Source organism: Malania oleifera, chromosome 7 (assembly GCF_029873635.1).
Source record: "Malania oleifera isolate guangnan ecotype guangnan chromosome 7, ASM2987363v1, whole genome shotgun sequence".
NCBI lineage: Eukaryota > Viridiplantae > Streptophyta > Magnoliopsida > Santalales > Ximeniaceae > Malania > Malania oleifera.
Window position 1 is genome coordinate 99,658,650 of NC_080423.1, and position 12,583 is coordinate 99,671,232.

Sequence of the window (12,583 nt, forward strand, 5' to 3'; positions counted from 1 at the left end):
CATTTGCACAGAACTTACATTTACTTATGCCACACAATTTAGCAATAAAACTCATATATATTCCTTGTAAAATAAGTCAATGTACATTTAACATTTAAATACTGAAAATATAATTCTCATTTCTTACATAATTTCCCAGAAAATACCTTTTACTTTCATCAGTTTATTTTCACATATACATAGCTATATAAAAAGTCCTAGGCTCAGAAAGCATAATTTACATGGTTGACATTTTATACCCACATGGAAACATATATACTTAAATAAAACATAATCCATTTTAATTCACGAAAACCTAATTTAATATACAATTTCCCCTTACATGACTTCTGAACTACGCGAGTAGGATTCCTGAACTGATACCCACGACTTTCACTTGGACCCTAATTCAAAAATTCTGGTTTAATTAAAATAAACCCCAACTAACTCAAATCTTAGGAAAAATATTTATTTAATACTTTCTAGGCTCCAAATAACAATATTCGTTAAGAAATTCCTAAAATATCTCACTTAACCTGATTTTAGGATGTTTTCTAAACCTCTCAAACCAACGATCGACTCCTACAGCCTTGCAGAAAATGATCCTACAAACCTCATGGTAGTTTCGGATCGCAAATCGGGTCAAATCTAACCCGAAATCGAAGAAAGAAGGGTGGAGATCCGTTTTTCAGAGAGAGAGAGAGAGAGAGAAAAAAAAAAATCCCGAAGTTTCTCACTGAAAATGAAAGAAACTCTATTTATAAGCAGGGCTTCGTCGACGAGACACGTGGGTTCGTCGATGAACCACTGAAGAGACTTCGTTGATGAGAAGATACATTGGTCGAAGAAATTCAGAGTTTGAAATTACTCTCTCGAGATTCCTTTCTCGACGAAGAACTGGAGTTCGTCCATGATCTCTAGAAGGACACTCGTTGATGAAAACATAACATTCGTTGACGAGACCTGCTATTCTCTCCTCTAAATTCTTTCCTTTTCCCCTCATTATCTGTTAATCCATTTCATTTATTATACTTCCTAATTATTTTAATAATTTTAATTTCCGGGTCATTACATTTGTGTTCATATTCAGTTTTGAACTTCTTATCCCATAAAGTCTTTAAGATGTATCATGTGAGCCAAGTGGGAGAATGTTAGCGCCCATATTTCCTTTTTGAGTGGCACACATAACACATCTTGTTTTATTTGAAAATACTATTATCTAAATTATTATCATTATTATTTTATTCAAAAATCAAATATGGGAGATGAGATTTTATGGTAACTACTTGATATACTAAGACTAAAACTCCTAAGACTAAGTCGTTGGTTTGAAAAGATTTTGAATCTGACTTGAAATTCAAATGAGAGATTTTGAAAACTTCCAATCCTTTGATGATAGGAAATGTGAGAGGAAATCTCTCAGTGAATGGGGTCTTGACCAGTCTATATTAACCATTAAGTCACATATTGACTTTCGGTGATGTAGAATTGGCCAAAAACCCTACTCCTTCTACTCTTCTGAAACACAGTGAAAATTAAGAAAATTCCCAAATCTCTTTCTTTATTTCTCATAGTTCTCTTTTTTATTTCAGATCATTTTCTTGAAGACTTGAATAGTTATGGCTGGAGGTCAAATCACTGTTCTCTTCCACTTGTAAATAATTGTTTGTTTGTTGTTTCTGAAATTATGCTTTCAAAACACAGAATCAAGCAAGACTGATTTATTGGGTTTGCTGTTACAATGCAAAGAACAAAAGGATAATGAGATGACAATTGAGGATGACGAAAGGATAATGCAAGTTATTCTACTTCGCTGGCCAAAAGACTTCTGCTAACCTGCTAACATGGACGATGATTGTCTTATCAATGCATCCGCGTTGGCAGGAGAAGGCAAGAGAAGAGGTTCTGCAGATTTGGGGGCAGAAAACTCCTGATGTTGAAGGCATAAACCATCTCAAGATTGTAAGTGCAATTCCGTTTATGCTACGCACAAAGGTGCTAGAAACAACACTAACACTTGAACCCACATCATTTTAGAAGCTGGTAGTTGCTTATGGAGGTAATTTGCAGGTCCCCATGGTAGTACATGAAGTCTTAAGGCTATATCCACCGGTGGCATTTATGTTACGACAGACTCATCAAAGAACAAATATAGGGGGATTGTCCATCCCAGAAGGGATCGACCTTTGCTTACCTGTGCTGCTTCTTCATCATGACCCAGACTACTGGGGTGACGATGTTGAAGAATTAAAACCAGAGAGATTTACTGAAGGGGTTTCCAAGGCATCCAAGGATCAAATGGCATTCTACCCATATGGATGGGGAACCAGAATCTATCTTGGCCAAAACTTTGCAATGATGGAAGCAAAGATGGCATTGGCCATGATTTTGCAGAATTTTTGCTTTGGGCTCTCTCACCTTCTTATACTCATGCTCCCTATAATATCATTACTCTTCAACCACAACATGGAGTTCCAATAATACAACACCAATTCTGAGGTGTTTACGTGACAGGAATGTCATCTATATCCAAGGTGTTGTCAATTGGCAGGAAAATATTGTTCTTCGATTTTCTTGGAAATATATGGTTCTGTATTTCAGGGGAAAAACGGTGATTCTTCTTGTTTTTTCAACCTCCCGCAAGACATCTCAAGAGTTTTTCATTGCTAAATTCATATTACTAATTAAATAAATTCTACAATTTTTTTTTTTAAAGAAAAACACGTATTCAAAAAGTCAAAACTAATCAAATGACTCAAATGAAATTAAAAATGAACCTTTGGGCCTCATTTGAAACTTGGAAAAATATTAGGGAAATAAAGGGAAAGGAAAATTTAATGGAATCAACTTTTTCATATTTGGTTATTTAGGAAACTGAGAATGAAAATAAAAAAAATATTAAATTTACGAACAAAAATTTGATTTTACACATCATTAACATTTCATTTTTATTAATTTTTAATCATATTAGAACATATTTTCATATTTAATATCACTTGATATAGAGAGAAAATACGATGGCGTTAGTTTGTTTTAATATTATATTATCAAAACTGGTTAATCTTCTTAGAAATGGCATGTGCCTTGAAGTTAGACTTTATTCAATTGAGTCTTTGGAAATGATTTGTATTTTGGAGTTAGATATTTATTTGAGTCTTTGGAAAGTGCATATACCTTGAAGTTAGACTTTTATTCAATTGAGTTTTTGGAAAGAGCATATATACTAGAGTTAGATATCTATTTATTGAGTTTTTTTATTTTTGTGTTTCATAAATTCAAAATATTAAGTATCTTGTTTTTAGGTCATGTGTGCCTATAAACCCTAAAGCATTGGCACTAAAAGATAGTATGCAATTCTTTTCACATAACTCTTGTCGTACTATTCTATCATCTAAGTATAGAGAGTTGACAACTTAAGAAAGGTATCCCTTTATGGAGTTTTAGACTCTTCTATTCATGTAGAATTGGAGAGAGTCTCCCAATTCAAATCGAACTATTGTATATTGAGGGAAACAAGGCGCAGTGAAGTTCTATTGCACTAGTTTGTGGGCTAAGCCAAAAAAAAAAAAAAAAAACCCCCACAAAGGATTTTAATCTCCTTGACGAGAGCGAGGGATCCGTGTGTAATGCCCCAACTTGGGTCTGTTAGAGAGCACTACGTCTCTCCTCCTCCACCTGGATCAGACAACAGGAGGGTGGTATCAGACTAATGACTGACCCCACAGACTAAGATGTGTCATTTTCAGTTTGTTTTGTCCTCACTCACACACTTCTTGAGAACACTTTTCCAGAAGGTTACCCATTCCAAGATTACTCCAAGTCAATCACGTTTAACCGTAAAGTTCTTATGGAAAGGCTCCCAAAAAGAAATGTGCACCTTATTAATATGGGTAATAACATCTAATCCTTTTAAGTCATTCTTTCACGGGATATTACATTCTGCCCCACTTACAAAATGCAATTTCCTCATTGTGAACCCACATTTCCAAACCTAGGCAATGTGAATCTCATTACACTTTCGGTTGGGTAATTGCTCTAATACCATTTTGTAATGCCCCAACCTAGGTCTGCCAGGAAGCACTGCGTCTCTCCTCCTCCACCTATGTGACGCCCCGATTTTCATACAAATTTTTTTTAATATAAATAAATAATCACGTCATAAATCCACAACATCCATAAATCGGCCACGTCAACAATCCTACTACCATTCATACAACCCGACCCGCATTGGGTACTGGGTAAAAAGTATTTTATCATACAACCTAACAGCGGAAGACAGTATATACACATCAGTCAGAATACAATAACCAGAGTATCAACATGCATACAAATATTCACACTACCTTCCGATGCTAAAAATTACTATTCAACTCTAGGGGAATTACATCCTCTAGTCCAAAAACTCACCCTATGTATCAGGTTCTCAGCTCCCTACTATCACAGAGCTCTATCACCCGGCCGGTCTCTGTTCCCTGAAAAATTTAAATTAGTTGGGTGAGACACATTTCAGTAAGAATGAATAAATTATTTACAGTGTGTGGCCAAATGAGTACAATTATAATACATTTTACTTTTCAAATCACCATTTCATCTGAGAAGATACACTGATATTCACATACACATAATCATATAGATATACAACACAAGCTTTTATAAGCTTTAAATCATTTATCAAATTCAATGATTTCCAACACATATTTACTCGTGAAGTTCTTGAGAATAGGGAAGATTACCCGCCCATACAGGTAGCTTCCCTCTACCCTAACATGTTATGCAACCAGGTATGGCCTCATCTGATACCCATCAAGGCACTCACCTTACTCAGTAAGCCCTCAAGTAGAGAGTTTCACTTTGCCTTAATTATTTATATTATTAACTCACACTGTTCCATTTCTCAATTTTATCATTCTTTATTTCTCAGTTTCCATTCTTTCTTTCATTTCTCATTTTAGCCAATTTTATCATTCTTTCACTTTTCATTTCCACTTTACTTTTCGGCTCATGAGTATCCTCGGTATCAAATACCAACATCGCGTCTGTAACTCATGGCCACCCTGAGGATCTTTCTATACACGCCATGCTTCCCCCCATGGTCAACGTTGTGTGGCCTTAGATAAAATATCATATCATATATTGCGTCTGTAGTACAACTGGCCGGCCTAATACCCTGATCCGGACTCAGGGGGCCCAACAACCCTACACAATGGCACAGTCGACTGTCACGCCACATGCTCCAAGAGTCCGTGTGGTTGCACTAACACCACTCACAACGGTACCATGCTGAATATCATAACCATCCAACAGGGTTTACCACCACATACTCGCAATCATTATGCGGTATTGGCATTTCATCAATTATATTCCAGTATATCACAATTCAGTTCAATATAAATATTCTCATTATTTTCTGTGCACATTTCATCATCTCGTAATATCATATATCACATTTCATGTATTTTTCACATTTTCTCAAAATACTTATTTCTCATGCAAATAATTTCCACTCACAAATAAATACCACATTTCATTATTTTCCCATATCAATAATCCACCAAATCCCATTTTCTAGGCAAAACATTTCTACTCATATAATAATACCATATTACATTATTTTTCACTAATCAAATTAGTAATTCTCATTTCAATATTTTCTCAGAAATTACACATTATTATATTTTACACTCCAAAATATCACAATTTATAATTACTCAAATGCCACACAATTTATCTGATATTTATATCATAATAATTTTCAGACAAAATATCATATGCTCAATTTCACGTATTCATTCAAATAATAATTAATTTATTCCCCTCACCTGGCTTACTGAGAGTCTCGCTAGAATCCAAAATTTCACGCCCTTGGCGCCCAAAATTTAACTCCTGTAAATTTACATTTTTCCCAAATTAATTAATCTATTTCTAAAATAATACCCATCTAGCCTTCCTTAGGCCTCATATACCTCAAATTAATATTTAAACTATTATTTAAAACCCCCACTTAATTTTCTGAATTTTACCTACGGCTCCCAAAATTACACCCACGACGCTCACCCGGGCCCTAAATTTCATAAATCCTACTTCAGTTCCAAATGTTTAATATTTTAGCATTTCTAAATTAATGCTAACTAATTAAAAATAAGCCCCTTAACAATCGCCGCACCCCAAATTTGGGGTTTTGGTCCAACACCTCCACGAGAATTCCGTCCCACTAGACTTATAGAGAATCATCCCTAGATTCTCGTGGTGGTGTCCGTTCGTTAATTGAGCTTATATTTTGCGAGAAATTAAAGAAAAATGAGAAAATGGCTTACCCCAAGGAATACACCTACGCCGCTCCTACCACTGATCCGCTCTGGTAGAAATGACGGCAACGGCGAATGGAGTACAGTGGTATTTTCGGATTTTCGATCGGGCGAAAATTTGTCACGAAATCGAGGAGAGAGGGAGAGAGAATGAGAGGAGAGAGAGAGAGAGAGAATGTTCAGAGCTGCGCTGCAGGAGAAGAAGAAAAGAAAAGAAAAGAAAAGAAAGAGAGAAGAAGGAAAAGAAGAAGAAGAAGAAGAATCCTTCAGCTTTCAAGATAACTAATAATAATAATAATAATAATAATAATAATAATAATAATAATATATTTAATTAATATTAATAATAATATATTTTATTAATAAAAATAAAAATAAATTTTAATTAATTTAATTTTTTTCTTTTTCTTTTAAATCTGATTAATTAATTAGTTAATTAATTTATTATTATTATTATTTTTTATTTTTTATTTTTTTTAAATCACTTCACTAATCTTCTATAACCCTTTTTAGGGTTATTACAACCTAGACTAGACAATAGGAAGGCGGACCATATTAGACTAATGACTAGCCCCACAGATTAACATGTATCCTTTTCAATGTGTTTTGTCTTCACTCATACACTTCCTGAGAAAACTTTTCTAAAGGTCACCCATCCCAAGATTATTCTAAACCAAGCACGCTTAACTGTGGAGTTCTTATGGGAAAGCTTCCGAAAAGAAAGGTGTACCTTGTTGATGTGGGTAACAACATCTAATACTTTTAAACCTTCCACGGGGTATCACACCGTGTCTCAATCTAATTGTGAATCATGCTACTGTTTGATTTGTGTTTTAAGTTTTTTTTTTACTATATTCCAAACAATTTTTAAGGAGATTAAAAAAATACAAAGCCTATGTTTGAAAAGTCAAGTGGAAATGTTGTAGACCTCAATAAGTGCTTTCAATTTAAAGGAGCCCACTTCAAGGGATTGATATGCAAGGTGCTCTTCTACCTTAGTCTCCTTACTAGAGTAGAATATAGTAGAGGAGAATTCGAAGACAATCAAGAGGATTCTTCACTTGTATAGTAGTTTTTTAAATTATGAATTGTACATTTGTTATTTTGTTGTAACGTTAACTTATACAGTTGTAAATATTTCTATAAATATGAATATCCTCACAATAGTTATGCTTGAGGCGTTACCTTATCATTGTAATGATCTAGAAAATATTGATATTCAAATATTAAAGAGAGAGGAAAATAGATACAGAAACAGAAGGAGACCGTAGACTTTGTCGATGACATTGCATTTTGGAGATAATATTAAATAATCATAATTTCAGAAAATTGCCAAACTTCATCGACGAACACAGGGTCTCGTCGACGAAGGTCTTCAGAATTTCGTTGACGAACAAAGGGCTTCGTCGACGAGAAAATACCGAGAGGGGTTCTGAGGCAGCTTGAATTTCGTCGACGAATACAAAATCTCGTTGACGAAATTTGTGAAAGATTCGTCGACGAAGAACAGGCTCATCGACGAAATCCCCTATTTTATATATACGAGAATCCGGGAATTATTTCATTTTTAAGAAATCTCTCTCTCTCCTCTCTCCCTCTCTCTCTCTCTCTCTCTCTCTCTCTACGACTCTCTCTCCCTTCTCTTTTCGTTTTCGGTCCCACCAGTCGCCGGATCGACGATCTGAAGCTACCACGACACTCTTGGTGGAATTCTCTATAAGTTTGCTGGAGCGGATCGTCGAGAAAATAAAGTTGGATTTCATCCCAAATTCAGGGTAAGGTCTTTTATTGAGTTTTTGACTTTCTGAATGTTATATGAAATGATGTAGACTAAGAAATACTGATGTTTTGTTTTGGGACATTGTGTTTTCAGAATGTTGAGTTAGGAATCCTGCAGGTATAATGCCAGATTTTTATAGGGGCTTTTCAAAATTGAGGTAAGGGAAATATGCTATGCTAGAAGTTTTTGTAATAATATTAGAGATTTTATAGATGCCTAACTACACCATTTACTATACAGAATTTTCAAAATATGAGTTTGAAACAATATTTGTTTTAGAGTATGAGTTTCAATGATTGTGTGGCATAAGTGATCTTTCATGAGATGAAACAATTTATATAGCTTTAATACTATATATATATATATATATATATATATATATATATATATATATATATATATATCATACTATACATAATGCATGGAAGTAGACAGTATTTACAGTTTATATGGTTTTTCTCAATATATGAAATTATACAGAATATATAGATGCAGATATATATATATATATATATATATATATATATATATATATTCACAAAGATTATATAGAGAATGTACATACATTTACAGTTTTATAAGAATAGTTTCTTGAAACTGTGATACACACACACACACACACACACACACACACACATATATATATATACATATACATGTATTCAGTATTATTCAGATCGGTATTTATACCACAGCTTTATACAGAATTTAGTATGTCATGTTTCCTATTACCGTAATATACAGACAGAGATACAAAGGTAGCATCAAGATGCTACAGATGTAGTATACAGTTTTACAGTATATATATATATATATATATATATATATATAGTACATAAAGATAGTGTTATAGTAATTTTGGAAACATGATGAAAACAGTAAAAGAGTATATATGTATATATGTATATAGTATCAGATCCCTGAGGAAAGATACACAGAAAGATACAGATTATAGAGCACGGTACAGTTGCTAGATACAGATAGAGTGCAACCACATATCTCAGATAGTATGTGGGTACCGTCAGCCGTGCTTGGAGAGTATGCAGCTGCCCAGTACACTGGGTTGAGGGGGCCGGTTTGACGAGGTAGTAACCAGTCCCGAGCTTAGAAGAGGATGCAATTTGGCCGGGCTGAGGTAGTGTAGAGTATGATGACTTATCTGGAGGGCTGACCAGATAGAGTCCCGCCTACAGGCCGCACAACCCTGTCATGAGGGGTCAAATCATGACGTACAGAGTCTCAGGGATAAAAGCACAGTTATATATATATATATGTATATATATGTTTACAGTTTTACAGTATATAATGAGTATAGTATGATATTATCAGTATGAAAAGTAGAAAAACAGACGATACAATATGTTTTGAATTGTGAAAGAAAGATATGTTTTATAGATGATTTATTACATTGCAGTTCAGTTATTATTTTTAAAAGTATCCTTAACTTAGTTGTCACACACTAGCAATAGCACATTTCCACTTACTGAGCATCGACTCACCCCATTATTTTACCATTTTTTAGGTGAGCTAGTGAGGCAAGCAAATCAGGCTCGCGAATAGAGTGTAGCCCAGATCACCCTGGTTATAGGGTGAGTTTTTGTCAGAGTGGTGTATGTTTTTTGATAGATGACTCTGGAGGGACATTTTTGTATGGTTTGTATATTCTAGATTCTGGTATTGTATAGTTTACGTATAAATGGTTTTATAATTTGTATTTCCGCTGCGTAGGAATGTTTATTGTATATATTTTAAAAAAAAATGATAAGAATTTTGAGGTCATTACAATTTGGTATCAAAGCCTAGGTTGCTAGGTTCTGTAGACTCTAGAGTGCAGCGGAAGATAATACCAAAATATAGGAAATGATTTTGAGGTTTTGTTCTGTGATTTGGATATAGGATTTCGTGATTGTTTCTGTTTTTTTCCTAGGGTGACGATTTCAAGAAAACCATAGTAAGCTGTCGACGAGTCATGTGTTTAGGTTGTAGAAGTGGATTTTGGGATTAGAAACAAGACGGATAGTTAATAGAGGTTTTGGAGTTTTAGTTGAATAAGTTGAGTCTATAGGAAGATAGAATTATGAAACTGTGTTCTATGTGTTTACACGATGGACCCAGGGGACAATAGTGCTCACGCCAGTGGGAATGATGGAGCGGGTCCTTCTGGCGCAATTGTTGGGGATTCAGATGCTATACTACGCAGTGTAGCTCAACAAGTTATAGCTGAGATAGTGCGAAGCTCTAGAGAGCAAGGCGGTCCATCCTCAGCTCAGGGATGTACCATATAGAAATTCATGAAGATGAATCCGCCGTTTCTTTCTAGAGCGACTGACCCTGTAATTGCTGAGAATTGGATGCAGGAAATGGAGAAGATCCTGACAGTACTTCACTGCACTGACGAGCAGATAGTTATGTACGCTACATATAGGCTGGCAGGGGAGGCTGAGAGATGGTGGACAACCACCAGGTTGTTGGAGGAGCAGAGAGCTATACCAGTGTAGATGACCTGGGCCCAATTCAGGGACATGTTCTTTGATAGATATTATCCTGCTTCGGTCAGAGAGGCTCGAGTACAGGAGTTTCTGAGTTTGTCCCAGGGGTCGTTGACTGTCCCACAATATGCGGCGAGATTTATTGAGCTCTCTCGCTTTTGCCTTTATATTCTCCCAGATGAAGCAAAGAAGGCTAGAATGTTTGAGAGAAATTTGAGGCGGGATATTTACAAGCAGGTGGCGGTACTGAGGATCTAGGATTTCTCAGAGTTGGTTGACAGGGCCACTATCGCGGAGGAGAGTTTATCTAGAGAGATGGAGGCACAGAGTCAAAAGAAGAGGGCTGCACCCTCGAGTTATCAGGTGGGTCCCAGTCGAGGCCCTTGGAGAGGAGGTAGATCTGGTGGAGGCTAGAGACAAATGGTAAAGCACAGGGGATTCTAGAGCAGTCAGCCTCTCGCCACTTGTACTAGGTGTGGCCGAAGACACCCAAGTGAATGTCAATTTGGGGAGAATGTTTGCTATCGCTGTGGGAGACCCGGTCACATGGCACAAGCATGTCAGATGCCGTCGGGATATGCACAAGCTCCCAGACCATTTTGGGGTGGATATCAGGAGCCCCATGATGGTCAGCAGAAGAACACTGCACCGGCGAGGGTTTATGCGTTGACACTAGGAGACGCTGAGACGGCTGGGGACGTTGTCAGAGGTACTCTTACTGCATTTCCATATAAAATGATTGTTTTGTTTGATACAGGTGTCAAACACTCTTTTATATTGGCGGGGTATGTGAAAATTACTGGAATAGAGACACGACCATTAGATATAGAATTGTCAGTGGGCATGCTGATAGGATCTGTGATTAGATGCAAGAGCGTACTTCGGAATTTTCCAGTAAGTATTCAGGAGACCACATTTCCCGAATATGCAATCCTCATACATTTCAATCTCGACCTACCGTAGACCACTTAATTTCCCTTTTGAGTGCATCACCCTGAGTCCTTTCTCATTCATATGATCGAGTCATTGGTGCCAGATGTTGCTGTCGTCATTTTCTACAGCAACTGAAATAGACATGGAAGCATTGGAGGTTAGATAAAGTGTTCTACTTTTCATACCTCACGCAATTGTTAGTACACCTTTTGAAACCTTCCATTTATCGCTAATGAATGTTATCGTGTATCCCTCATCTGCCAGTTGACCAACTGAGATCAAATTCTTTCTCATGTATGGAATATATCTGACATCCTTCAGCTTCCATATTGACATGTTTATCTTGATCTTCACAACTCCCTTGCCAGCTATGTCGCAAGGATGGTCATTGCCAAGGTACACCGTACCGAAACTACCTGGTGTGTATTTCTCTAGGCAATCTTTACAGCAAATGACATGAAATGAGGCTGCAGAATCTAAGACACAAGAGTCTTGCTTGCTTTCCAAAGAGGATATCAATGCATCTTTCGTCTCAGATTCCTTTCTTAGTCCTTTGCACTGGTTTTTTAAATACCCGACCTTTCCACAGTTCTAGCACTCAACGTTCTTTGTGCCATGCGAACCTCTGGGATTTCTGGATCTAGACCATCTAGTCCTAGATCTACCACGATTGTTTGATCATCCATGCCCACTTCCTTTTCCTTGACTATCTATGTTCAAGGCTGAACTTGAAGTGAAGACATTATTTGACTACATTCTGATTTCTTCTGTCAAAATCATGCTGATGACCTCATTGTATTTTAGTTTTGATTTTCCTACGGAGCTACTGATCACGAAAAAAATACCTTTCCAACTCACAGGCAGCTGACTAAGAACTAATAGGGCACAGATCTCACTATCAAATGTAGTTTCAACCGAGGCGAGTTGATCTGACAGCTCGTTGAAATTGTTCAGTTGTCTGCTAAAACTTTCACCTATAGGCATATTCATGGTAAACAACCTTTTCATTAGATGTACCCTATTCGCGGCTGATGGCTGCTCGTATATATTGGATAGGTCATCCATAAAAGACTTGGTGGTTAATAAGTGCTTGATAT

The 12,583-nt window shown here is 36.3% G+C and overlaps 1 pseudogene; it reads left to right on the plus strand.

Annotated features, from left to right (window-relative positions):
* The first annotated feature begins 1,244 nt into the window (after positions 1 to 1,244).
* Positions 1,245 to 2,477, plus strand: LOC131160961 (cytochrome P450 CYP72A616-like; annotated as a pseudogene).
* The last annotated feature ends 10,106 nt before the right edge of the window (positions 2,478 to 12,583 follow it).